The sequence below is a fragment of the Electrona antarctica genome (genome assembly GCF_951216825.1).
Source record: "Electrona antarctica genome assembly, chromosome: 9".
Lineage (NCBI taxonomy): Eukaryota > Metazoa > Chordata > Actinopteri > Myctophiformes > Myctophidae > Electrona > Electrona antarctica.
The window spans coordinates 32,149,547-32,177,303 of record NC_136790.1 but is presented as its reverse complement, the minus strand read 5'-3'; the positions used below and the strand labels follow the sequence as shown (position 1 = coordinate 32,177,303).

Below are 27,757 nucleotides of genomic sequence, written 5' to 3'. Positions count from 1 at the left end.
CATCATCCATGGATCTCTGCACCATGCCGCAAGTTTAACAATCTCCCCGTGATTATGCAAACTCATTTCATGCGGTTGCCATAATGTTAAGAAGTAAATCCTTTTGCGTTGGACTGTGATTATATACTGGCATTGATCTATTAGGAACATATTTTCCCCCTGCTGTTTAAAGATATACTGTATTAGTATACAGCAGGACAGCAGGTTGTGTAAAATATCCTTTAGTTGGTGTGTGTCCTACTGTCCGCTGATTCAAATTTTATGAATGAGAGGACGTGTTCATTTAACTCTGACAATGTGAGACTGTTTTTTACACTTTCAGAGTTAAAATAGCTGTCAGGATTTTGCTGTGTAAGCTAAGGAGTTTTGGTCACGAAAACTCTCTCTCTCTCTCTCTCTCTCTCTCTCTCTCTCTCTCTCTCTCTCTCTCTCTCTCTCTCTCAAAACTCTTCCACACTCTCTCTCTCTCTCTCTGTCTCTCTCTCTCTCTCTCTCTCTCTCTCTCTCTCTCTCTCTCTCTCTCTCTCTCTCTCTCTCTCTCACTTTCTCTCATCTAACTCAACCTCTTTATTTTGTTTTGCTTACCTGTCTGTTTTCTCTCTCCCTCTCTCTCTAATCGAGTTGGATTTCACAGTCTGCTGGTTCCACATTTACTCTGCACAAAGTTGCTCATTTATTTTCAACTTATTTTTAATTGAGTTCCTTCTTGTTTCTAATTGCTTTTGGAGCTCGCTCTATGCTTCACAGATCAACTTCACATGGTTTGCACCTAGAGTTTAACACAAGTTCCTAATTGTGTTACTGCAGTATGGTGCAGGGAATTGCTCTAAACTGAGTCTAGATTGATTTTTTTTATGGGCCAGCCACTTTAACCAAATGACCTGTCTGGATGTCACATAGTGCATATGATTACGAGACAACCTTTATTTTTCTCAACTTTTCACATGTACAGTAAGACAGAATTTGTACCCACGGTACTTCATTGGAGGGGCGCTATCCCCTCCAACGTCTGGCTTTTAAATGATGTCATATGGCAGTCTATGGACTTTAATGACGTAAAAAAAAAACAGCACCCCACGTGACGTCATGTGGCATGCAGCCAAGTCTACGGACTTTTAATGTTTGCTTAACAAACAGCACCCCAAAATAACAGGACCCCAGCCAAGTCTATGGATTTTTAATGTTTGTTTAGAGTACAATGTTTGTTTAAAGAAGTGAGGCGCCCCTGACTTTTCTTTTTTTCCCCCTCTGAATCTCTTTGCCAAAAATAGCCGGCGGTTTGTAGATGGACTATTTCCGCTGAGTCTTTGCCTATTTTTCACGGAATCTTTGCCTGTGACATGCCCAGACTATAGGGACGCTAGGGTTCATGTGGTTATAAATGCCTTTTGAAAACATAATCCAGACAAAATGGGAATTATAGACTTTGACCTAAATCAGTTCATAGTGTTGCAGAGTTTGATAATGTTACTCAACTCCGCTGTGTGTACAGTCTTTATCACAGTTCCTTTATTGTTCCCATGTATTAGTGTTTCCCATGCTTATTTGTCTTCTCCCAGGCCGGATAGGACCACATCATGACCACAGTATTACAGTATCACACATTGACATTACCAGCCTTCACTTTAAATTACAGTATTTGCGTTTTGTGGACAGTTCGACGAACAATAAGCCAAGTGTGCATGTGCGTGCGACACTCACACACTCTCACACACACACACACACACACACACACACACACACACACACACACACACACACACACACACACACACACACACACACACACACACACACACACACACACAAAGACGTTCTAAAAAGGCGGCTTTTTAAAAGCACATAACATAATATTTGACCTATAAGAGTAAGACTAATGCTGCATTCATTGCATAAGGGTGGCCTGTTTCTGATGCCAGGGGCTTACTTTGAAATGCCATATTATCTTTGCAATGTAAAATCCCCACTTTTATAAAGTGTCTATTTTGATGGAAGGGCTTTAATATTTTTTATCTTAAATCTTTTTATTTTTAATTCTGTGCCGAGAGAAACCCTGCAGTGCATAACTAAAAGCCTGTAAAAGGATTTAGATGCTGAAAGATGGTACACAGGAGGGAACCACATAGCATGCCAGACTCCACGTAGGCCCTGTTACAAAACAGCAGCAGTTTTGTACTATTTAACCACAGCGTCCTTAGTCTGGGGTGAAATTTCTGTGAAAACAGCGGATTGTGAGCTTTTAGATCGGCTATATTTCGCCGAAAAGATTGGTGTAGACTAGAGAAACAAAAGAAGGGGGCCACAAATAGATCCCTCTGGGACTCTGGTCAATGAAGTACGTTATATAAGGTTTACGGGAGAAGTTGATATATTCACTCTGTAAAGTTCATAAGGCTAATGAATCCATTTTGAGCCACCAACCGTGATAAGAAAAATCACACTTGTGTGAAGTGAGGGGCACTCTTATCATCATACATCATCACATTCCATGCTCAGCCAATAAAATCATCACAAATGTGGTACACACAGACACACAAAGCTGGGCATAGGAGGGGATAGCGCCCCTCAAAAAGGAGCGTTTATAGGATAGATGGGCACATACTGTACACACAACAAACCAATTAATTTACAAAACAATATTACGATATCCAAAATCCCAGATGATAACATGATATTGATACATAATATATAATATATTTGAGTTTTGCTCACTGATAGACAGCAATAGCATCCACAGCAAAAGTACAGCCAGTGCTTTAACTTACAATATGTTGTTAAGAACCAAGTTTGTGTGATTTATTAGGCATTGCATTGTCTTTCAAGCAGAAAACAAATAGTGTGGCTGACTGGGACCGGCCACTAACCAGCAAGGACTGCTATATTTACCCTTAAACAAGGTCTGTAATCAGGTACTATTTTAGGGCGTGGGGCTCGGGAAGGTTGTGACCCTTCAAACGGGAGCTAGTCACACCCTGGGGTTAACTGCCCCCGCACTGTGGGAGAATGGGAGCATATTAGCAAGTAATAGCCTGTTAGTCTAATCTTCAGTCCCATTCGAAAGTGTTTAACTTTGTTTTTCTTCATGCCGTTAGTTCAGGGTGCAACACCTGGATTTGAGGGCTGGCTTTGGAACGAAAGCCCAGGGAGAAATTACAAAGCCAGACAGTCCTGTGATTCGTCTGTTTTCTTCCAGCAGAAATCCTCCAGCTTATTTCTTGGATCCTTCTGTTACCCCGGCAGGCCCTTTGCTCTCACGTAACACTAACCCTTAAATGATTGTCACTTTTGCACAAAGGCTGCAGTGTTAGCTCAACCCTGCTTGGTTGTGCGTTCGGGACAGATTGCATTTAGCACTAAGTTCGTCTGTGGCACCTTGTCCTCTCGTTTCTCCATTACGAGAATAATTTGTCTGCTACTCTGTTTGAACTCAACTCGTCTGGTTCTAAATGTTGACTCCGCAACAACAATAGGCCTCATATCTTATGTCCGATTATGGCTCTGTGGGCATACAGTATATTCGCAAGAAGATTTTGTAGGCTAGACTTGTTTGTTCTCTAGTTACTAGTCCTTTGCATGTACAATCTCTGTGAATTTCGTCTCTGTGGTGTGTGTGTAATCAGAATCAATTTGACATGAGGGGGGGGGGGGGGGGGGTAGAGAGAGACAGAGAGATACACAGAGAGAGACACAGAGAGAGAGAGAGAGACAGAATTGTATTGTATGCATTGCATATTGCTGATGGATGCAGATTTTTTCCCAGATACGACAGGGATGGTAAAGCAAAAGGTGATCTCCTCACATCTCTTCCAGGCCAGGCTGCAAGGTTCTTAAACAATGGTGACACAGGAGCCAGTGCTAAGTGCCTGGGCCCGGTCTGGCCCAGCACATATGAACTCTCTCAAGATCAATGAGCTGCTGAAAGCTTATCCAAAGCTAACCTGTCTGCCAGCAGACAACATTGACTCCCACCATCCTAGAGTGTCTCCCCTGGTCTTCCCAGGCAGAACAAAGCCAGTCAAAGGCCGCCCAGGGGATCCCACACACACAGTAAAATCCTCAGTGCTAACGCGTCAGAGTTAAATGAACACGGGAAGGATTTTGATGTGTACTGTACATACCTGGCTGACAGACATTGATCTAATCTAGCCTTTGCCATTCCTGCAGACATTGACATAAGCTGTGTCAGAAAACCACCAGTACCGTTTCAGGCACACTACACTACCACTGTAAAACAGAGGAGACACAGTGCATTTTAGGCTTGAAAATGTGTTATTTTTCAGGGAGCGACACTGTCGTATGACGGTACAACCAAGTGGAAAATGAAATCAGGCTTCATAACAAGAATATGATCAACCATACTGAAATCAAACCCAAGCTACTGGTGATGTCCAGCCACTGGACAGTGGACATATCTTTGTTGGTTCTGATATTTCTTATATCACCATTTGCTGTCCAGCTCAAACTGTAATTATTAAGCCATAAATTATATTCAAACCGACATAGCAAGACAAGAGTAGAATACAGTTGAATATTGTGGTGTACATCTGTACACAAATCTGTATAAAAAGGCAATCTGGTGTTCTGTGAATTCTATTGCATTAACTATTGCTTATAGGGGGGGCGGGGGCATGCAGGGTCGACCGTGTAGGGTAGATTGTAAAGGTTGTATCGTTGTTTCCTTTTCTTCTTTGTTTTATTATTTTATTTATAATGTGTAAATGAACTCGCCAAAACTCCCTGAATGCTATTCCACAGTGCCAGCTTTATCCTCTCCACCCACTCACTGTACATCTGGTGTCATCTAATGTACGTATATCCCTCCTCCTCTATCATACAGCTACCAGGCTGGTAGCTGTATGATAGAGGAGGAGGGATATACGTACATTACCAGCTGTGCCTATTTGGAGTTTGAAGGACGTACACCCTCTCTGTGCTGTTGAGGAGAAAGGCTTTGTCATAGATATGTCACTGGGTCACATCAACTCTCTTTTATAAAAATTGCCCGAAAGCGAGATTTTAGCAGTCTGAGGATTTCCACACGGTAAAACCCAGAGTGTTCATTTAACCACAGGAACCCTACGTCCCTATTCTGGGCATGTCATAATAAGCAAAATATATCTACAAGCTCACGCCATGTAAAAGGAGAGGACAAAGTATAGAACCGTGTCGGATCTCATCTTGTGTAGGATAGGGTTTAAGTGGTTAACTTAAATTGAGTGTAAAAATGGCCCATTTTGTAATTGTAAAATTAAGCCTCCATTTGATCAGTGAAGAGACAGGAAATTGGGTACGCAAATTGGGTGGAAACCTCCTATGTCCAAAACCGTTAGCCTACTTTTCAGGAAACGGAATGACATTATTCAGAAATAATGAAATCTACAATCTCACTGTACATTGTGATGCGACATGCAACACATTGAGAGCGTGTGGCAGCGGTGGCCGAACGGATTGCGGAGCGGTCTTGATACCGGAAGGTCGCCAGTTCGAATCAGCGGTCCGACACGTTAAAATTACCACCGCTGAAGTGCCCTTGAGCAAGGCATTGAACCACTACCATGAAATGTTCTATGAGCAGGGCCTGGCTGGAAACAAGTTATTGAGCTTAGCCCAGATACCCTGGGTAAATATTGTAACTTTGCTTTGTGTAGATCATCTATTTTGACTAATTTTGCTTGACACTCTGATGAAATAGGGCAGTAAATGACAAATAGACATAGACGAAATATGGAGATAGGATAGGATAGGAGATCGGTCGCTGTGCACAAACCATCCTGCCTGTCGAAAACAGTCAACAGACCAGAACAGAAGTGACCTCAGATTGTACTGGAACAATTAAATTCTTTAAATTTCCAGTACAACTTGAGGTCACTTATGTTACAGTCTCTAAAGAATTCATCATACGGTAAAGTCATGTTTTGCGTCACGCACACCTGCAGCAGAACATCATATGAGCGTCTTCCTCGGCCTCTCCAGAGGAGAGAGTGTGGCAAGCTGGCAGCAACCTCATGCTCCGCAGGGTACAGACTGTCAAACTGGGATTATTCAGGGGAAAGAAAATGGAAGGTGACAGCTCCAGCACTAAATATAGTGTCCTTCCTGTCTCTGTTCCTTTCTCTCTATATCTTCCTATCCTCCTCCTCTGTGCTCTCACACCCTACCCTCTCCAGAACTTTGCATGTTGATAAGGGGTTGGCAGGGCGCGCATGGGGGAGGAGAGTACCTTGTGCACCACCACCCACCCATGCACCGCTGGGTGCGATACGCATGTTTTCGTGTACTCTGCGAGGGAGAAGAGGGCCGCACGGTCTCTGAAGTGTCCAAAGTTTCTCTTAAGAGGAGTTGAGAATATGGTACTTTAAATGTAAATGTGGTCATAACTCACAAATTGAGAGAACATACTGTAGTGGGCTGGGACTCCATCTGTGCTCCCTCTCAGTTAGACATATTTTAAATCAGTTTTCAAAAGTGGTGTCTAGAGAACCCCAGGAGTCCTTGAAGGGGTTCCATGGGGTCCCCAGAAAAAAGAGTTTATATAGCATTAAATCTAGCTATAACCTATCAGCTATTTAACCCAAGTGACAACCAGGAACAGACTGGGTGATGACCATGAAGAGTGTGGTGACATCTGGAGAGACAGAGTACGGCCGATGAGACGGCAATCTGGGGCTAGGATGGTGAGGGTTGGCAGCCCAAACCACTTCCTCCGTGAGGAGGAACCAAAAGCTACAGACTGCAGTAAAACCTGCAAGGAGGGTTTAAAATCAGCCTCGTATGTTGCCGAGGCTGAGATGTATGAACAGAAGTCTGCACTTCTGGTCAGACAAAGGAGGAGCCAGGCCCGGATGCCCACAGCGCCTGGAACATCTTAGTGTCGCCAACATCTCATCAGATCAGCCATCTTCCCTATTGACTGTCTCTCAGTCTCGCAGACACAGGGTTGCCTGGAGGAGGTTGTATGTTGTAAGACCCAGAAACACCCAACGATTCCAGGTTTACCACACTGATGATGTGTCCAGGTTTGTGCATCAGTAGATGTTTCATTTTCAGACCTGAGGCTGATTCTAAAAACGCCTTCTTCTAAACCTTAACAGTTTTCAGAAAAATTATAAAATTATAAGCTATGTTGCTATACAAATAGTGACATCTGAAATGACACAGATGCTGTCCCTGACTGAAAAGTGTAACAATATATAGGCCTAGGTTTTACAGGAAGAACATCTTGAAAAATTTGTAGAGATTTTGAATATTTCTGAAGCATTTTAACAACACAAATCTTGTATGGGGGTCCCTGGCACAAAATATTTTCTGATGGCCGTCTGCATCCATATGCATGTTAATTTGGGTGGTCCTTGCCATTAAAATGTTTGAGAACAACTACAACTATAAATTACGCCTCACCATCCTAAATGACACCGCCGAATAAAAGAGCACACAAGAAGCACATAGCCTAGCCTACTGTCCAAAGTCCAAACTACCAAACTGCCATCCTCCCTTTGAATGAGGCTAGATTGACTTGCGAAAAGTGGACAGCCTGCTCTAATTTGAATATGTCTACTTCTGAACGGGCAGTGAGTGGCAACCCTGACCCATAAGTCCTTAATCGTGCTGGAATCTCTCCCTGTGGGGATATATATATATATACAAAAAAACACACACGACACACACACATACCATCCAAATGGAGTCGTAATCACACTGCTTTTTATTAATGTAATCTGTGGCCATTATGGGACTTTTTCAGCCGTAGTCAGATTTTGTACAGAAACGGAAGCACATCCACTCATCTACTTAGTGGGGAGAGAAGCCTGTTTTACTCCCAAGGTCTAGATGAGGATGAGGCCTGCAATGTAAGGCTCATCAGGAGAGTTAGGGGTTCAGTAGTCTCTCGAGACACACTGTTGACTCGCATCATGCAAATTCAAAGGAAAAGAGGGCGCTGTTTCTCCTTTGTTTGCCGATGGGTTCTCAGATTGGGGGTTCTTACTCAAGGACACTAACAGTGGGTCAACCCGGGAACTTTTAGATTCCCATGCAGCCTCTACCTCCTCTGCTACTGTCAACCCATACGTTGGTCTCATTGATCCAAATCGGAAATTGCTGATTGATCATTAAAATAAAGTAGTCTGAAATTGCATGCGGCTCACAGGCCATTTCAGACGGCTGACTATTGATGCGGGTGTTCTTGCTTGGATTAGCGGGGATCGTGTCGCTGTCTCACGTGCAGACGTGTAACAAACCATGCCACGATCCAGCTCTTGCCGCCCAATCGCCCATGGTTACGTGGGTGAAACAAGTGCGATATTTCACGGGGCCACGCCCGCTTTCCTCTTTGCCCCTCAAACTGATCTCCATGCTGGCTAACCCCTCACATCCACTCTAACTGATCTCCTCAAACTGATCTCCATGCTGGCTAACCCCTCACATCCACTCTAACTGATCCCCTCAAACTGATCTCCATGCTGGCTAACCCCTCACATCCACTCTATGGTGACTTACAGGACAGAGTGAGCACCTTTAGTCGTATAGGCTCACCTTCCCTCTGAGAATGAACACAGAGTCTCTCCTTTCTGCCAACCGCCATCAGACTATACAACACATAAGAACTCCCCCCCCCAATGCTTATGGTCCAGTGTCTGAAGTCTTTGGTCTTGTTGTGATTATGTCCAGTTGTGTCCAATGTGTTTTTCTGTTTGTCTGTTGTTTATTTTTACATTTTACATTATGCTGCTGTAACGTATCAATTTCCCTGCGGGGATAATAAAGTACATCTCATCTCTCATCTCATCATCTCAACTTCTCCGTGTCTGTCCCAAATAATCACCCGCCTCTCATTGAAAATGAATTACTAAGGCGGGTCACTCGCTCCCCTTCTGAAACGGCCGTGAACGCTTTCAAGATTTTCAAGTGGGCCCTGATCCAGAAAAAGTTGAACCTTTAACATCCTTGCTTTACTTGCTCCAATGCATTTATATTTTTCCTTCATGCACTATCTCGGTATATTTTCCTCTTCCCTATAGCTACAAACTAGTACATCCCTGCCCACCCATAAAATAACCATATAAATCATTCATAGGTTTCCCAGTAAGCAGTTTCCTCGACATGTAACGGTTTTTTTCTTAAGTTAGAATTATATCACATGCCGAATCAATGATGATGATATTTTGCTCACATGGGTGACACTTTGTCAAGCCTGATAAATAGATGGTCCATTTCACTTTCTGCGGTGCAGCACTCAGCAGGGGTGAGAGACAGTCACTCTGTGAGGGATGTGCGTGCATGCATGCGTGTGCGCGTGCGTGTGTGTGTGGGCACGCCTTGTTTCCAGGTCTCAGCCTGCAGCCTATTTTTCGATCGAAATGTTGCAGACAGGATAAAAATAGGCTGAAGCTTCAGTAGTATATATCACAGTCATGTCTATTTTGTTCTTCTTCCTGAAAAGTGCATGAATCATCCAACACAATAAAATCCTCAGTGTTCATGGCCTTGATCACAGGAATGAGATGGTTGTTTGAATGTTTGAATATTCATCTCCCCAAGTGTGTGTGTGTGTGTGTGTGTGTGCGTGCGTGCGTGCGTGCGTGCGTGCGTGCGTGCGTGCGTGCGTGCGTGCGTGCGTGCGTGCGTGCGTGCGTGTCATGGCATGCATGAGCGTGTGCAAGTGTGCTGTAAACAGTATGTTCACGGTTTCTCAACTTTGGACCACCAGGGGTCCAAATTGACTGTTACAGGTCTGTAACGTTCAGAGTTAAATTAGGAGTTTTACAGTGAAGATTTGGACCCCAGAGATTAAAAAGACCCAACAACAAATCAAATGGGGGTCTTTGACCTAATGCATATCAAACTGGGGGTCCTTGGTCCTATATAAATGCAAGTGTGTGTGTGTGTGTGTGTGTGTGTGTGTGTGTGTGTGTGTGTGTGTGTGTGTGTGTGTGTGTGTGTGTGTGTGTGTGTGTGTGTGTGTGTGTGTGTGGCGCGCGTGCGTGCGTGCGTGCGTGTGTGCGTGCGTGTGTTGGTATGCACGAGCGTGTGCAAGTCGCACGCGTGTGCTGTATGTTCAGGTGCATGCAGAACACACGTATAGAGCTCTATATGACACTGCTTTGGTTTGGTTGCCATGGCAGCCTCTCTACCTGCCACGTCTCTCCCAAACCAAACAGGGTTCAAAATGATTCTCTCTCCACCACAGAAGGCAGAATGCAGATTGTTAACCTCGTGAATCCATTTTTAAACTTTTTATGCTGGTTTGTAATTTAATGTCCTATACTGTACTTACATACTACAGTGTCACACAAAAGTTGAGCTTGTAGATCTGCTATAAGTGCTATTATTTTGAGGAAATAATTAAGTGAAAGTGAAGTCTGTGGGTTTTATAAACATTGAACTAATGGGAAGTATCAACAAGAGCTTGTGACTAAATAATAATTAACTACATCCACTGGAACAGAGATTATTTTTCCCATTCCCTGTTGGGACATACAAGGTTTCTACGCGACAGTGGTGAAATTGCAACGTTGTGCCTATTTACATCCTACTTTCTGTTGTCTGGTCTGCTCGCAGACAGAAAAGCCAGAAATAAATAAGCTAATTAAAGACAAACGGAAGGTTGGTTAATTATGTGCTGAAACCATGCGCTCTCACAAGGATCTGATATCATAAGGTAATAGCTGTCAGTGTGTGTGTGTGTGTGGGTGGATGTGTGTATGTGTGTGTGTGTGTGTGTGTGTGTGTGTGTGTGTGTGTGTGTGTGTGTGTGTGTGTGTGTGTGTGTGTGTGTGTGTGTGTGTGTGTGTGTGTGTGTGGGAGGTGGGGGGGTAGGGTTGATGGAAGAGTGTGTGTGTCTGTTTGTGCACGCGTGGAAGTGTGTGTGTATGTGTGTGCGTGCGTGCGCGTGCGTGCGTGCATGTGCTTTTGTAGAGCAAGCGAGGGAGAGAATGTGAAGGATTGGATTCCTGCAGGGCTAGGCTCCGCCCACCGTGGTCTCCAGATGTGGAGTGCCCAGAGGGGGCAGCGAGTGGCCCCGGCCCCCGTGCTGAAATGAAGGAGAAACGGGGTCAAGGGCGCCTCTCTCCTTGTTTACCCAGACACCTATCATTTATTACCATCTGTCTGTCAGCCGCACGCTGCACTTACCTTTGGCAGTGATTCTCAACCTGTTTAATTTCAAGGACCTACAGTTTGATACAGTATGCAATAGGCCACACGGACCCCGATTTGACTTTTTAATCTAAGGGTCGACGTGGTTGTGGACCTTTGGTGGTCCCCTGGACCCGGACACTGACTTAAGGGTCAATTCTTTAGCATTTTCTGGTCAGGGTTAAATTAACACTTGGATTTTGCTGTGCAGAGTCCGTAAGGAAACAATAGCTGGCAAACAGCAGTGTGTCTTTCCCGTCAGTACACAGGTGTGGAGTATGCAGATCAGTTGGATCTTGCCTGGTAAGTAATAAGTATGGTGCTAGTGGAGGAGAGGAGAGGCAGCCCCCCAGAAGAGATTTTATTTTTGGGTAATTTCGCATTAATATCACTTTGTTCAGACTTTTGGCAAATCCCATTTGTTTCTCCAATCTGAGCTTTAGGACTGAAAGTCCACACTGTTAATTGCAAGTGGTCAGATTGGATTTGTGTTTTCAGACACTGTTGAGTTTTGACCTAATAGGCATTGTTTTCTGTGGTAATGATGATGTAACGACGCAAGTGGCGTTTTGACTACAACAAGTATGGCTTCAGTGTCAAAGTGTCCGGACTGAGACACACCTTTTAGAAATCAGATTTTGGGTGACGTTACCTGTGGTGGATTATTGTTTTTATACGTACCATGTGCCAGACAATATGTTTGTGATGTTTTTAATTACTTTTATTACAAAAATAAATCAGATTTGAATGACATTTCAAACCATCTAGGAATATGGTTAAATCTGATTAGCATGTGTTTTCTTATTCTCATTTTGTTCAGATTTGATAAAACCAACTCGATTCTAATTGCAATATAGGCCAAATATCTAATATTCCATTGTGACAACATACTGTAGCCAAAATTACAAATATAATTAAGCAGGCTGGCACTCCTCCCTGTGGACAGACAGGGATGTGTGTTGAACTGATGGACTGGTGCTGTCTCCGCTTCTGCAGGGAAAGAAGGGCTCAAGATAGGGATGAGTGGGTGAAAACGTGAAGGGAGGGATAAAGCAAGACTTTTAGAGAGGACTGTGAGAGTGCTAATGGACTGCGGGGCATCAGTGTCAGGTCTGCTATCTCGGCCAAGCCGTGGATAGTTGGGAGGATTCAGGGAGGGGAGGGGAGATGGGGAGCATTGGAGCGTATACTCAGAACAAATTGTGTGTCTGTTTCCCATTAGCCGCATTGTGAGTGTCGGTTGAGATGGTGCACGTCAGCTAAGCAAGCACACCGGCTGCCTCCACAGTTCAACTCCCAATCAGTGCCCCCCCATGATAACCTCAGCACATGCCTCCTCATTGTAGGGCCCTGATATCCTACAGTACATTATAATAGAACCTCCACACATGGAATGTCACACATATTGCCTAAGAGCAGCTGTTCTTATGGTTAAGAGGGCCGCTCATAGTTCATTTAGTGGAATACCACCACGGTAATGTTTTGATAATCTCAACTCTTCCTCATAGGAAGAGCTCAAATTCTTAATAAACATCACCAACTATGGGAGCATGACCTCTCATGGCCTCTACTTTTCTATTTTAACGTGTTGTTATGTCCAGCACCTGGGATTGTACTGTATCATGTGTGCTTTGTTAACTTGTCATTGTTAAAGGTGACATGCCAACATAAGACCCATAGAGAACTTGTGTTCACTGTAAATCGCAATACACTGATTTTGGTGAAGTTTGATTGATGGGGAAGTCCCACAGCTAATCAGTCTCAAATGACAGGTCGGTGTTGTCTCTGGCAGAGCCGAAGCGAGTCCGAATCCCAAGACAAAACGCTTCAGTCAGGTGCAGGTGCGTGGGAGAATCAGATGTCAACCTACCAACCTTGTACACTGTGTGTGTGTGTGTGTGTGGTAAAATGGTAAATGGTGCATTTATATAGCGCCTTTATCCAAGGCGCTTTACAGAGATTGTCCATTACATTCACCCATTCACACACAGATGGCAGCGGAAACCATGCAAGGCACCAACCAGCACATCGGGAGCAATTAGGGGTTCAGTGTCTTGCTCAGGACACTTTGACAGTAACTCTGCGGGAGCCCGGGTTTGAACTGGCAACCTTACAGTTACCATCCAGGCACTCTACCCCTGAGCCACCGCCACCCCTACACTGTGTGTGTGTGTGTGTGTGTGTGTGTGTGTGTGTGTGTGTGTGTGTGTGTGTGTGTGTGTGTGTGTGTGTGTGTGTGTGTGTGTGTGTGTGTGTGTGTGTGTGTGTGTGTGTGTGTGTGTGTGTGTGTGTGTGTGTGTGTGTGTGTGTGTGTGTGTGTGTGTGTGTGTGTGTGCGTGCGTGCGTGCGTGCGTGCGTGCGTGCGTGCGTGCGTGCGTGCGTGCGTGCGTGCGTGCGTGCGTGCGTGCGTGCGTGCGTGCGTGCGTGCGTGCGTGCGTGCGTGCGTGCGTGCGTGCGCGTGCGCGTGCGCGAAAGGTTTAGGTTTACAATTCGAAAAAGAAGATTCAGGTTAGTATTTGACATGTAGAGGTTTCGGGGTCCGGGTTAAAGGTTTCTATTTTTAAATGTAGCTGTGCGGCGAATCCGGTGATATCACACACGCTACAATGCTTTGTGAGCTTGTAGATCTGCTATTCTTTGTCTATTTTTCAGCTAATTTCAATGCCGTCCTAAAAAGTTGATGTCCTCACAAGTATAGTAATACAAAGAGTGTAGAACCAAGTAGCTGTCTGTGTGATTATACTGTAGGAGAAAGGTGTGTGTTGGAGACTGGCCATGCTCCCGTCGGAAGCTCGTATAACTGTGTGCCTCAGTTCTGGATTTGAAAAGTTGGAGCGTTCCTCCTCCGTCTGCTCCCCGCATGAGAGCTGGGTTTCACCATTTTTGCTGGCATCCTCCTTCCCCTCCAGAGCGACCCGCTCCTCCGTGGCCCTCTTGGCACGCTTTATGAAACTCTCGTCTCTAATTTTCCCACCAGGTAGAATCATATCACTCATCTCAAACCGTGCGGCTCCAGTGTTTTGTCAGGACACCACTAATGTATTCAGCACTGTACTCACATCCCATAACTCCTGTCACTTTTTGGTCATTCAGTACTGTATGCCCTGCCCTCTGTGGTGCAAAATCTTTGGATCTACAAGTGACGTTATATTACACAGATGCTGTTCAATCAATTCAATGTTAACTATGGAATCGTGCATTTCCAGTCAGTCAGTCAGTCAGTCAGTCAGTCAGTCAGTCAGAGTATCACTCCAAATCCCCATACATGGGGAAATCCCCCATATATGGTGCCCAGGTCTCGTGACATCACGTGACATCATCAGGGATGATATTAAATCAGGGATCATAGTAAATGCGACCTGCTGTCGCAATTAAGCCCATATATGGAGATCCCTGATGTCATCAATATTAGTATATGGATACAGTATATGTCAGAACCTATTCTGACTTCTGACATTCCATATATGTTGATCCTTCCCCATCCATCCTTCCTCTTCGATGTCTCCCTTTTGACTGATACCTGTCCATTTAAACTCTAGACGGGCCTGCCCCAAAGCTATTACTTGCGCGAGCAGAACGGCGCAAGTACTGTTTTCGGCTGCGTATGTAGGTGACACCCTCGGCCAATCAGGGATTCTGATTTTTTGGTGACACCATCGGCCAATCAGGAACCACCGTTTATACATAAACATAAATAGTTATGTCATCAGCCAATCCCTGATTGCAGGCGCGTAAGGTTCCTATAACGGCAGTGGGTGCTCACGAATTGCTCACGAAAGCAAGATCCTTGACCCAATTACAGCCACTGCATCTTACCTTTTAATTAAAGTAAAAGTAGTCTGAGGAAAAGGAACAGTTCTGTTCCCCGGACATTGTTTTGGGCTATTTTGGCTGAGATGGCTCTGTTTGTCAAGTCTCAAGTCAGTGTGGAGATACCATACTGTACACTATCCAATAAAGCCAAAAATATATCTAAAACAAATTGCAGATTATTATTATCTATAAGGTTCCCAGTTCAGTCCCCAGCTCCCCCTGTGTTACTGTCTGACTGTCGTTGAGCAAGGCACTGAACAGCATGTCACGTGTGTGTGTGTGTGTGTGTGTGTGTGTGTGTGTGTGTGTGTGTGTGTGTGTGTGTGTGTGTGTGTGTGTGTGTGTGTGTGTGTGTGTGTGTGTGTGTGTCTCAAATGTGAATGGGTGAATGCAGTGCACATTATAAAGCACTTTGGAGAAAGGCACTATATTATTGCACCATTTACCATTTACAGTATTTGGTGAAAAATAGTGACCCAGCCTTAGTTATTACACAGTCAGACCTCAACTGCTGCCAATGTTATGTTAATGATAACGCACTCAACATTGCGTTTAACCCCAATTGAAATACGATTGTTTTGATTGTTTTCATTCCCACCCGGATGCTCTACAGTGGTTGCGGCTTTTAATTTGGTAGGAGTACATTCGAGGGCTTTGTTGTCCTGAGCCACGACTCTCCCTCTGGGTGGGCAAAGGAGAACCGGCGCCTCTCCCCCCTGTCCCGGGAGAACAACGGAGCGGCGATGACCGGCGGAGGCGGAAAGGGTTATATAGAACGTGGTGGTTCTGGGTTCATGCACTGATGGGTTTCCTGTACCGTGGATAATGTGGGGATTGTGAGGGGAGGGGACGGCTTCTCGTCCCTGGTCATTGTGGCCGTTGCATTGACGTGATGCCAAGTCCCTGCCCCTTCACTCCCCTCTGCCCCAGAGCTTTGTGTGCCCGCCCTGTTCTCAGGAACCCGCTCTAGGTGTCCCTAATGGCATGTTGGATGTATCTGTGCCATACATGTGTGTGTTGTGAGTGAGTGTGTGAGACGGCATACATATGTATGAATGAGAAATGGGAGCACGGGGGGCTCCTCTCCTATGTTGCTGTTGTGTTTTGTTGTTGTTGGTGTTGCCGCCTCACTCATCCCCGTGAATGGAGCGCTGGGTCTCAATAGGAGAGGGGCGTCTGTGTGGGCTGGGTCCATCATTCATTTACTTCATTCATGTCCCACGGGAAGCGGAGGGGGGCGTGGCAGACAACTCTGGCACTGCATTCATGCTAAATGCATCTCTGTTCTCTCTCTGTCTCTGTCTCTCTCTCACTCTCTCTCTGTACCTCCCTCTGCTCTGTCTCTCTCTCACTCTCTCTTTCTCTCTCTCTCTCTCTCTCTCTGTACCTCCCTCTGCTTTGTCTCTCTCTCACTCTCTCTTTCTCTCTCTCTCTCTCTGTACTTCCCTCTGCTCTTTCTCTCTCTCTCTCTCTCTCTCTCTCTCTCTCTGTCTCTTTTTCTGTCTCAGTCTCTCTCTATCTCTTTCTCTCTATCTCTCCCTCCCTCCCTCTCTCTCTCCCTCCCTCCCCTCCCTCCCTCTCTCTCTGTCTAGCTCCCTCTCTCTCTTTATGTCTACCCACCTCTCTTTGTCTCACTCTCCCTGTCTGTCTGTCTGTCTCTCTCTCTCCCCCATCTGTCTGTCTGTCTGTCCGTCCGTCCATCCGCCGAACGTCTGCCTTTCTCATTCTCATCACCCTCACTCATTATCTTTGCACAGCACACACACATGGTCCAGTGAAGACTTGGCAGCAGGCCCATGCTTTCATGTTCCGTAGGATCTCATATTATTAGATGACTTAGTGTGTTCCTCTGGACTGTGTGCTGGATGATAGCACAGTAATGGACAGCTGCAGGTGTCCTCTGGGAGGCTTACGGCAGGCAGCACCTCCGGCCACAATGCTAAACATCTGGCACCATTACAACATTTTAGTTGACGATTGTCAGACAAATGATTAAGATTAATAATTTAATTGTGCTTTTGGAATTGACCATTGGAACATATTAATACAAATTACAGTTACAGTTTGCCTTTTAGACTTCATAATAAAAAGTCGCACAGTGCAACAGATAACTACTATTACTGACATATTTACTGGTTTATAGCCTATTTAAAAAATGAGGTCTGATCTGAGCCCCATTGACTAAAATATTTCATTAAATATATGTGACAATGTTAGCCTATACTGGCAGGTGGACACAAAGTTTGGCACTGAACGGTTTGCACGATTAGCTCTGGACAAACATACATACAACACACACACACACACACACACACACACACACACACACACACACATACACACACACACAACACACACACACACACACACACACACACACACACACACACACACACACACACACACACACACACAGCTAATCTCTTGCAGAGCCACCACGCCATAAAAATCATGTCATGAAAGATCACCTTTGGAGACGTTACTCAGGTTGCATGAGCGTGAAATGTGCCTATTCACTCCAATGGATTACACTGTTCTATTAAGCCATCTATGCATAATTAATTTGTCACAAACCATAGGATTATGGGCACGTCATTAGACCAACAAACAACAGTGATTTCAGGCTTCCCTCCCCCGGCTGCTACACTACACAATACTCTCTGTTTAGCTGTGCTTGTTTGCTACAGATGGTTTTCTCTGAGTGTTTTTGCGGTTGGCTCGTACCATAATGCAGTGCAGACTTCTTTCTCATTGATGTGGGAATGCGCGACGATGTCGCAAGAGACATCTAACAAAATTACTTTGTTAGAGGAATTGGATTTCTCAATCTTGAATACAAGTAATTGTTAGCACAGGACATTTTAAATGACATTCAGCAATACAACGACAACAACCGTTTCTTCTCTGACCTAAGTCTGTAGCTTGTTAAATTGCAATGCCTGTCATAACTAAGTAACAATCTGAAATACTCCTGTTTTTGTCAGTATCCATTCACAATATCTTATATCAGTCCTTAACCATTTAAGCCTGACACTATCAACGTGTTGCATTGCGACATGTTCTGAGCTTATAGATTTCAATTCTATTTTTTATACGTGTTGCCTATTACGTGGTATGTCCAAAATAGAGACACCAGGGTTAATGTCATGGTGTTGTTGTTTATAGGGTGAACTGAGCTTGAAAGAAATGCAGGACTACAGTATATATTCCTACCATGTCAGGAATGAGCTCCAGATCCTGCACACTGCATACTTGCACTGTCGCAGCTTAAGGCTGCTGCTGCAGCTGCAGTTACCCTGCTAGATCAATTCAAATTAAATCTTTGCCCAATCTTATTTTTCCACAAGATCACAGGACTTCTCTTGCATGCCGATCACAAGACTTGATCATAATAGCTCTGTGCTCCCCAGCTCTGATTTGTGTGTGAGCATTATGTATCCCACACAATCTATCAACCTGATCGCTACCAGAACTGTGGTTGCAGCAGGAGAGGGAGAATCTGGCGAGCAAAAACAGCCCAGAGCGGAGAAATAACATGTTCGCTGTTTAGTAGACTGAAAACAAGATAGAAAAGATAGGGCAGGACAGTTGTTGTGAGTGAGAGAGAGGCCACTCATAACGACAGATAGGAGAATTGCCTTCCTCCATTCCCAAGGGTGGATCCGGCTGTGTTTGTTTGCCTTATCTGTGCAGAGCGGATGGTTGAGTGCTGATTTATGAGTAGTTATGACGGTGTTCGATAAGGGCTTTTTAAGCCTCTGTGTGGAGTCACTGGTCTTCGTCCAACACCTCACCTGACTCAGACGGCAGTGCTGGAAGAAGCACTGAGATTTATTTTTACCGCCATTATTACCACCATACTATAGTCCTGCCGTCTAAATGTTTTGTGAGTAAAAGTACAAAAGTATTGGCATCAGAATATACTAAAAGTATGAAAGTTAAAGTACTCACAATGCATCAATTCGCAATGCAACACGTCAGCTTGTAGATGAGCTATATTCAAAATGCCAAAATACTGTATGTATACTGTAAAATATTGAATGAGTAATGTAGGTTTTGTGTTAATTATTGTATTGCCGGCTAGCAGTTAGCATTTATGAAGTACCCAGTGCCACCATACCCATTCACTTTAAGAGTCGGGGTTTGCCCGCCCCCCACACACACTCACTACACACACTTTAGTATCATTTGCACAAGCGCACACTGTTTACCTTTCTTCAGAAGCTTTTACATGTCGGGAGCAGCGCGGTACAAAGGCACAGATTAAATCCAAAATTTGGATGGCAGAAGATCCACCAAGGACAGCTCTCCTGGATTACGATTTATGGACGTCTGCTTTACACAGTGATTATATTTTCAATCCCATAGCTGGAGCGGTGGGGCGTTGCCATAGCAACCGGGTCAATGTTAAAAATGCTGTGGGACTCAACCGCAAAAAAAATAATAATCCAAATCCAAAGTAACTAGTATCTAAAGCTGTCATGTAGCCTACGTTTAGTGGAGTAAAAGGCACAGTACTTGCCTCTCAGATGTATGGGAGTAGACGTATCAAATAGTGAAATATGAAAATACTTAAGTAAAGATTGTACTTAAGTGCAGTACTTGTCTAATATACTTTCCACCAACCGCCTGACCGAGGATGGACAAAGTGACCTTCATCTTTCTTTCTTTCTTTCTTTCTTTCTTTCTTTCTTTCTTTCTTTCTTTCTTTCTTTCTTTCTTTCTTTCTCACACATATCGATATCCCTCTCAAGTTCAGTTCAGTTAGTTCAGTTCTAATCTTAGTTTTAGTTTTACAGGTATTATGAGGAAAGCTTTGATTTATAGAAGCTGAAAAAGGAAGGTTGAAAGAAGAATACATATCAGACATGATGATTTACAAAAGGTTTTATTTATTAAACGTCACATTTTGAGCAAAGCTATTGCTCAGCCCACAGCTGAGCTCTGTAATTACAACGTGAAGCTAAATCAAAAGCAAAACGTAACTTCCGACTAATATTTTCTTCCTTAAACCTGTCTGCCATCAGGGTGCATAAGTGTAAGTAATAGTGTACACTACAGTACACTGTAATTCTGGAGCCAAATCCTGGCGGATCCCACTGAATTTGTGAACTGAATTCCCCACTGAAAGCAGTTTATGAGATACAGAATTAATTCACTATTGTTGTGTCATCTTATGATTTGGCATTTTGCTATGAAATGGGAGACAGCATAGTTTAACCACTTTGAACCTGGTGTCCCTATTTTAGGCAAGCATTAAAGAAAAGTTAAAATAGTACATGAGCTTATAGATCAATAGATTTCACCACACAATTATACAATACATCGTATGGTAAAGTATAAAATGGGGAGTAGGTGGTTCCAGCTTGAAGCTGAAGTTCAAGTTAAATCTCGTTCTGTAACTGGAGAATGCCCTTAGCTGTTACTGGAGCAGCCTGAAAGGTCATTTCAACATTGCCTTATCTGTCTCAAATTGTGTGCATACTGCATCTCACTGAGCAGAACCGCCAACAATAACATGGCACAGAAATTGCAGGCCATTATGATCTGCTGTTAGTATTCAATCAGTTGCATGGAGTTTTGTTCCGCTTTAGTGCGTACAATTTATTAACCTCTGAATCTAAACGAGGAACAATCTTATTTGCTGATTGGCTGATTTCATGCCTGGTTTACAGTAATTGCTATAATGGGGAAAAACAAGAGAAGAGTGTAGTAGAGAGAGGAGAGAGAGAGGGGAAGGGGAAGAGAGAGAGCTACATGAGAAACATGGACCTACAGTAAATGGGTTTTATTTGATTACATCAGTCATTTTAAACCTTTTTTTTCCCAAGGACCCTGAGTTTGATATACATTAGTCCACAGACCCCCATTTGATACATTTGTTTTAAATGGCACCCCAAACTACACAGTAAAATCATATATGAATTTATCTCTGAGAGGATCCATTTGTACTCTCTCTGAGTTACAAACCTGTTATAACTTATAAGGGTCCATTTGTTCATATCCATCCTTTAGCTAGGGGCCCCTTGGAACCCTCTCAAGGACCCCTGGTGGTCCACGGACCCCATCTTAAGAACCACTGGTTTAGATTGCGTGTAATGTGTCTTGTCTGTTCATCTAGTTGTTTAAGAATACTTGGTTTGACGGACAGGGTGTTTATTGTTTTATCATCCAGAAGACGCATTCAAGCCCAGCTCTTTTGAGGCAAAAAACTCACATCCTGATGCATCCCCTCATTTGTATCAGAAGTTCTAAATCCCAATCATATTTAATAAAGTGTTCCATATTAATCGTGGATTCCATGTGGGTTGCAGCTCTCTTCCCTTTATAAACAATGTCTAAGTAATTTATATACTGTAATGCGATGGAGTATAAATTCACAGTGAAATCCTATCCATTAGTACTGTAACTTTGACAGAGTACACAGTCTACCATTTGGTTACATTCAGTGATGTAATGGTGATTTTTTTTCTTTTTTCGGTGGTACAGTATTTTAATGACGTCACGTGCACGCCTACATGTGCGCACAGAACAGCTGATATAATATATAATATGCTACGACCAAAACACCACTGGTTACATTTGTGCACTGTCAGAGTTAACACTAGCATGTCTAAGCAGTCAATTTGACCGATTTTGAGATTTTGAAGTGGATTTTCTTTGCCCATGAAGTTCTGAGAAAGTTCCCCTTCAATGACTTTTCCTAAATATTCGATTCAAATCATGTATGTTTTGTAAATATGATTTTAGACATACTTATACATACTATGTCTGAACTTCTTCGCCAAAATGACCGTTCTCCCCCCGCAAGCAGTGAAGTTCACACCTCCCGACAGTTGGAGACAGGCATTGTTCAAACCAATGGGTCATTTGCATTTCAACTGCCAACGCCTGCATTCCAATTAATTCAATCATATATATTTGGCTGGTTAACTTGGAATGTGTTTACTATGTTGATAAGATAATAGGAATAGGAATAAAATGATTATTATCCATGATGAGGGATGTTATTGAATGGTCGGTTTGACCCGACCGACATTTCCTTTCCTTGGAGTGAGAATGCTTGCCGATGCAATTCCAAATAAAATGTATGGCATGTAAATGTTCATGAATCCAAGTAACTGCCGGTGAGGTATGCGGAAGTGCATTTTAGATAATGCTGTAGCACTATTTGTGGTGGTGATGCGTCACATGACTTGACCTATCCTATGGTATATAAACCGGGCTGCTATAAACCTGCTGAGATGCGGACCTCTGGCACTGGCACAATCAATCAAATATATATTAATTACATCGATGCGCCCTTGCCCTTTACGCATACACGTGTAGCCTATAATGTTTCCCCCTCTATATAAAAATGACAATGCGCCTGGCTCTGGCTGTTACAATAACGTGTGGTATTTTATTGGCTCAAAACAAAGTCGGACAGTGTTTTATCCATTACCAAACTGTGTTGGTGCACCCCCTGTTACCTCCAGTCTTAATCAAGCTGACGCACCCCCAACGCCCAGTATTGTATTTGTTATTTGGTCTAAAAGGATTTATATATAATATAATCCGTTAATCACACAATCAAAGACCAAATAATTTGCAGGCAGCTGGCGTTAATTACCTCGCGCTGCGCAAGGGTAGCCTATTCAATATAGCGCTCACACCGTCACTATAATTATTGTTTGGTAAACTGAAAATAAAAAATAAGTCGAGTTGTCCTGTTGAGTTGAAACGCTGCCTTGAATTAGTTGGAATGTAACATTTAGAAGACAATTGCAAGTCGTCAACCCCCCGCCGCGGGTGGGAGAGGTGTGAAGAGCATTAGAAGAGATGCAGGGAGAGAGTGGCCAATGGCATTGCATGAAAAACACGGTCATCCTGACCTTTCAGCCGTCAGAGTAGTAGGTAAGATAAGTTCAGACATGCTAGTGTTAAAGGGGGTGTAAGTGATACTTTTTGCTTATACTGTAGCTTTATATTCTGATAGCAATCATTGCAGCGTGTTCAGTAACGGGTCTCCCTGTCTCTCCAGCTCTTTAGTTAACAGAAAATGTATTCAGGTCGGAATACCAATTCTATCCGATCAGCAGAGAGAAGAATATAGGATAGGAGTACGAGTACTCTCTATTGCTCTATAGCAATGATGCTATCAGAATAGAGCTTTTAACCTTTTAACAAAAAAGCATATCATTTACACCACTTTTAAATTAACTCTGAGCATTTTTACTGCATAGAGCGTAACTGGAGCGAATTTAAATTCCTCTAACACCTCCGCTAAACTTCCCTTCTCTCTCCAAACTGACCCTTGAGAGTCCTGAGTGAGAAAAAGGCCACAGGGTCACAGGGTAGGATGTCCCGTCTGTCCGTCAAACATGAAAGCCACCCAACCAACAGGCTCATGGTGTTCTAAAAGGGGAGGGGTGAGTCTGTCAGTCAGTAAAGGTTGTAAAAGGACTATGGATTACACAGACAGACAGTAATCTATAGGCCTGTCAGCCTGTCCGTCAGTCTGACCTTGGGCAGCACTGCGTTTAATTGCAGTGTAGAATGGGAGCGAAGAGCCCGCCCACGCTAGACTATTCACATTACCCATCAGAGGTGTAATGGCTGCCAACATGTTTCATCTTGAATGACAAATTTTCTTTTCAAAGCACATATTTGCCCCATTGGAATGTAAATGGGAGTTTTAGCCTGCAATTATTTTCAATGAAGCGCCCTCATTTGAAAGGAATTCGGCCCATTTAAGTTTGAAGAGTTTTTGTAACGTGCTATAACCTCCTTGTTTCGCAAGAGGATAGATATATAAACAATCATACGTCCATAACTTTGGGGGGCCATGAGGCGTTTAGTTGGAATAGGAAAACATTTTAACACTCCATCTGTCTACTGGGTTTTTTAGTGAGATTTCTTTTTAATTGTGGCGTAGCTCTTTCCTCGCATCGATAAGAGAGACGATCTGACAACCTCGTCAAATTCAGAAAGAATATTCTGCATTTCTTTAGAAACCATTTTCATTTTAATGCCATAGGTGAAAATATCCAAACGAAATTCACAATACCTTTTCAAAAATAAAGGCCCATCACCAACATCGTGCAGTTGGAGGCCATCGATATTGTCCTTTTCTTTTTGCTGAGGTTTGCGTGATCTGCGCAAAAGGACAGTTAACCCATTTTGGGCGGGAACCCCTTTTGGTGTTTTAAACATTATGTTATAATTTAGCTATTGAAAAATAGCAGATCTACAAGCTCATAGCGCGCCACCGAGTGGCGCGCTACGAGCTTGTAGGTCTGCTATTTTTGAAAATCATGAGAATATTTATTTCAGAAAACTGGAGGATTTAGAAGGATTTTTTAAAATTTTGAGGTCAGGCCTAAATGGGTCAAATGATAAGGGACAATATCGGTGGCACCCAACTGTACATCGTCCTACAACAGAGCTAACTCCAGACCTTGACACTGGATAGGAGGGAGTGGAGGCGGTGGCGAGTCTTTCAAATCTTTCAAAAACTGTGAAAATAGCAACACTACAAGCTCACGCTCTAGGTCGCAATGCGACGTGTTGTGAGCTCCTAGATCAACTATTCTTTACTACTTTTGTGCAACACCATCGTACGACACATTAAATAGGGCATTATTGTATAAACTTTTAATGTAACATGAGTCTACAATTAAAATGTAATTAGTGCCAGACTTTTACGGCAGTTTCCAACTGTGACAGAATTTGTACATTTCATCCCCGCCCCTCCATTTCCAAAATTCCAACCCATTCCCACTGTCTGCATTCCTCTATGCCAGCCCCCCCCTACACTTCCATTCCCTCTGTTCCCACAATCACTGCCTCCATCGCGGGAATGGCCTTCCTCCTTGACTGACAGTCCTCCTCCTCATCAATCCACTCTCCTCTCCTCTCGTCTCCCTTCATGCCCAACAGGCAGACAGCAAATTATCAACCTCCAGGAGAGCCCTGTCACTCACTGCAGTCAGGCGTCTAATTCTTTCCTTGCGTTCTCCCCCTGGACCGCACAAATCCACTCCTGCTGCATTCCACTCAATGTCTGGATCAAATATGTTTGTTAATGTGTATGTGTACTCATATTACTATACTTGTGGGGGCCAAATGTCCCTTCAAGTATAGTTTGATAAATAAACATTGGGAGGACAATTTCCCTGGCTTACAATTCTGAAAAGATTCAGGTTGGGGTTATGGTTATAGGAGGATAAACCATTTCGAGGTAAGGTTTAGAGGTTGGGGTTCGAGTTATGCCTGATTTTACTTCATGGCGAGTGGGTGGGTAGCAGATCTACAAGATCACCATGCATTGCAGCGCCACATGTTGTGATCTTGTAGATATGCTATTTTTGCCTTAGGGTTACACTTAGAAATGGGAAAGAAATCGTAATGTCATAAAATTGGTGTCTTAAGATGATGTCCTCACAAGTATAGTAATGTCTGTTATACTCAACACGAGCTTGCACTGGGTTCTGAACAGTTTGCTGTGTTTATGTCACTTGAAGGGGGGGGGAGAAACAAGACAAATGATGCCAATTGTTGGGGTAAACAAAAGCAGTAGGACGCTGCATGCAAGGCTCTCTGAGGGCTCAGTGATGTATGTCATCAGCAGCCCTGATCTGAGAAGCACTTTTGTCCACAGCATGAAATCCTGCAGGCTAGTGCATTAAGAGTTGTCACGCCACCAAGGAGCTCACCGAGGAGGAGCCTAGTGGAGTACGAACAGAGAGAATCAGACATATAGCCGATATGAATCTATGAAGGAGCAGTGTTTTACACAGTATGTTAGCAGCCTTTAGTATTGGCTGAATGAGGCAGCCCATTCAAGATTTGTTACATTTCATATACAAGCACACAAGTAAAATGATTTGGCTTCAGTTCTTTGCCATTCTAGACTAACTATATCAATGGTTAATAACCTATACATTGGGTCTGTACTTGCCCCCCTTCTTTTTCCCTCTACAAAAAAACTTCTTTGCTGTTTTTGCTGAATGTTTGCCTTTGTCTGACTTTATGGATCATGTGGTTAAAGTAGTTAAGAATAACAAGTAGAAAGATAAAGAAATAGTTAAGTATGTAGTATTTTGAAGGTCCTGGGTGCATGGGTCCTACTTCTAAATATTGAACACAAACCCATGAACCCAAACCTGGGAGAGACTTGAGAAAATACAGCTCATTTGTGCTGGAGCTTGTTAGGCTCAAACTCCCAACACTTTCTGTTTCACATTACAAGAGGGTCAAGCATAATATTGAGCCTGGTCTCTTCTGAAACAATAACAGCTCAGAGGTACACTGTAATAACTTGTCGGGGGGGCTCCCTTTGTGTGTATGTGTGCACCAGTGTTTTTGTTTTACAATTTACTCGGTTCGGGAATCCTGTTTTGGTTGTTCTTAGCCAAGGCTGTGGTTGCAAAGTATAAAAGACGCAGGCAGGGTTTGTGCTCGATGTGTAATTTTGCCCAATATCCTGCGTCTAGGTCAATACCATATTGATCTGTTGGTCTACCGGTGTACAGTCTGCCACTAATGGAATGGCATGCTAGACGAATGGTATGTTTTATCTGTTTGCAATGGGCCTCTCTTGAGGGAATGTGTTTTCCTAGGGAACTTGAACCCACCATGTCCATGGAAGCATCAATCAGCCCATGGCTCGCAGTGGTAACTAATCGAACAAAGTCAGATATTCTGTATAATGGCACATGAACGAATCGGCACATGTATTATGATCCATGCAATGCTTCGCTCTGTGACATATTGTCGTAGATCGTGAGATGCATCAAGAACAAGTCATAAATCACACCACAGACTTCTCTCGCCAGTGGCCACAGGAAAACACAGCTTCGCCACAGTGGGAATGAGGTTTAGTTGAGTGACATTAGTTTAAAAAAGCATTATGAAAGTACCTGGCACATGTATTATAATATGATCCATGCAATGCTTAGTTCTGTAACATATTGTTATAGATTGTAAGATGCATCAGGAATAAGTCATAAATCTCTCTCACGCCACAAGCTCTGCCTCAGTGGGAATGAGGTTTAGTTGAGTGGCACTCCTTTTAAAAATCGCAATTTCATATTTCTCATGGTGGTTGATTCGGGGGGTGGGGGGGGCTTGTATGAGTGGAACATTGATGTCTCACAGCTACGCATGCCTGTCACAGCCTTTGTGGTGAAGCTTCCATCTGCAGCGAACAGAACACAAAGACTGTCAGCTGGATGAGCAGGCAGTCGCCTCGCCTGCACGGGCCTCACAGAATGATGTACCCCCCCATCTTTAAGACCCCGCCACGCTGCTCTGCAACCCGCTGCATCACCCCTTTTCATCTGTTTGTCTATTGCCTGTCACATGGCATTAGTGCAGGGGGCCGGGCCAGGGAGTCCCTGTTGACACGTACCTGGTCAGGGAGGGGGCTGACCCTGCGCTTTGTGGAGCACAGATACTGGGGTCAAGTGGGTGTGTGCGGTGGCAGGCCATGGCAGCACGCTGTGAACCGTGAGGGGACAGCTGGTTCCTTCAGCGCTCTGCCCCATTAGTGACTTGTTGTCTGATAACCCCTCCAGACTCCGTTGACCCCGTAGCTAGAGGCTAACCGGCTTGGCTGGTCATGCTAATCGGACAGGGGTCAGGACCATTCGCTATCTGTTTAATATTCACATCACAGACCACTAACAGGCCACCCTCTTCTCATGTCCAACATGACAGCACAGAGCATATGGAAAGCACATTTGAAGCAATATGTGGCTGTAAAGGCCAATTTATACATTGTCGTATGATTGGTGTAGCTGGCCAAACATTATAACCAACGCGTTGT

The 27,757-nt window shown here is 43.8% G+C and overlaps 1 protein-coding gene across 3 annotated transcripts in view; it reads left to right on the top strand.

Annotated features, from left to right (window-relative positions):
- LOC306930135 (semaphorin-3F-like) overlaps positions 1 to 27,757 on the top strand; it is an 82,056-nt gene that overhangs the window by 3,416 nt on the left and 50,883 nt on the right. The gene's annotated exons all lie outside the window — the stretch shown is intronic.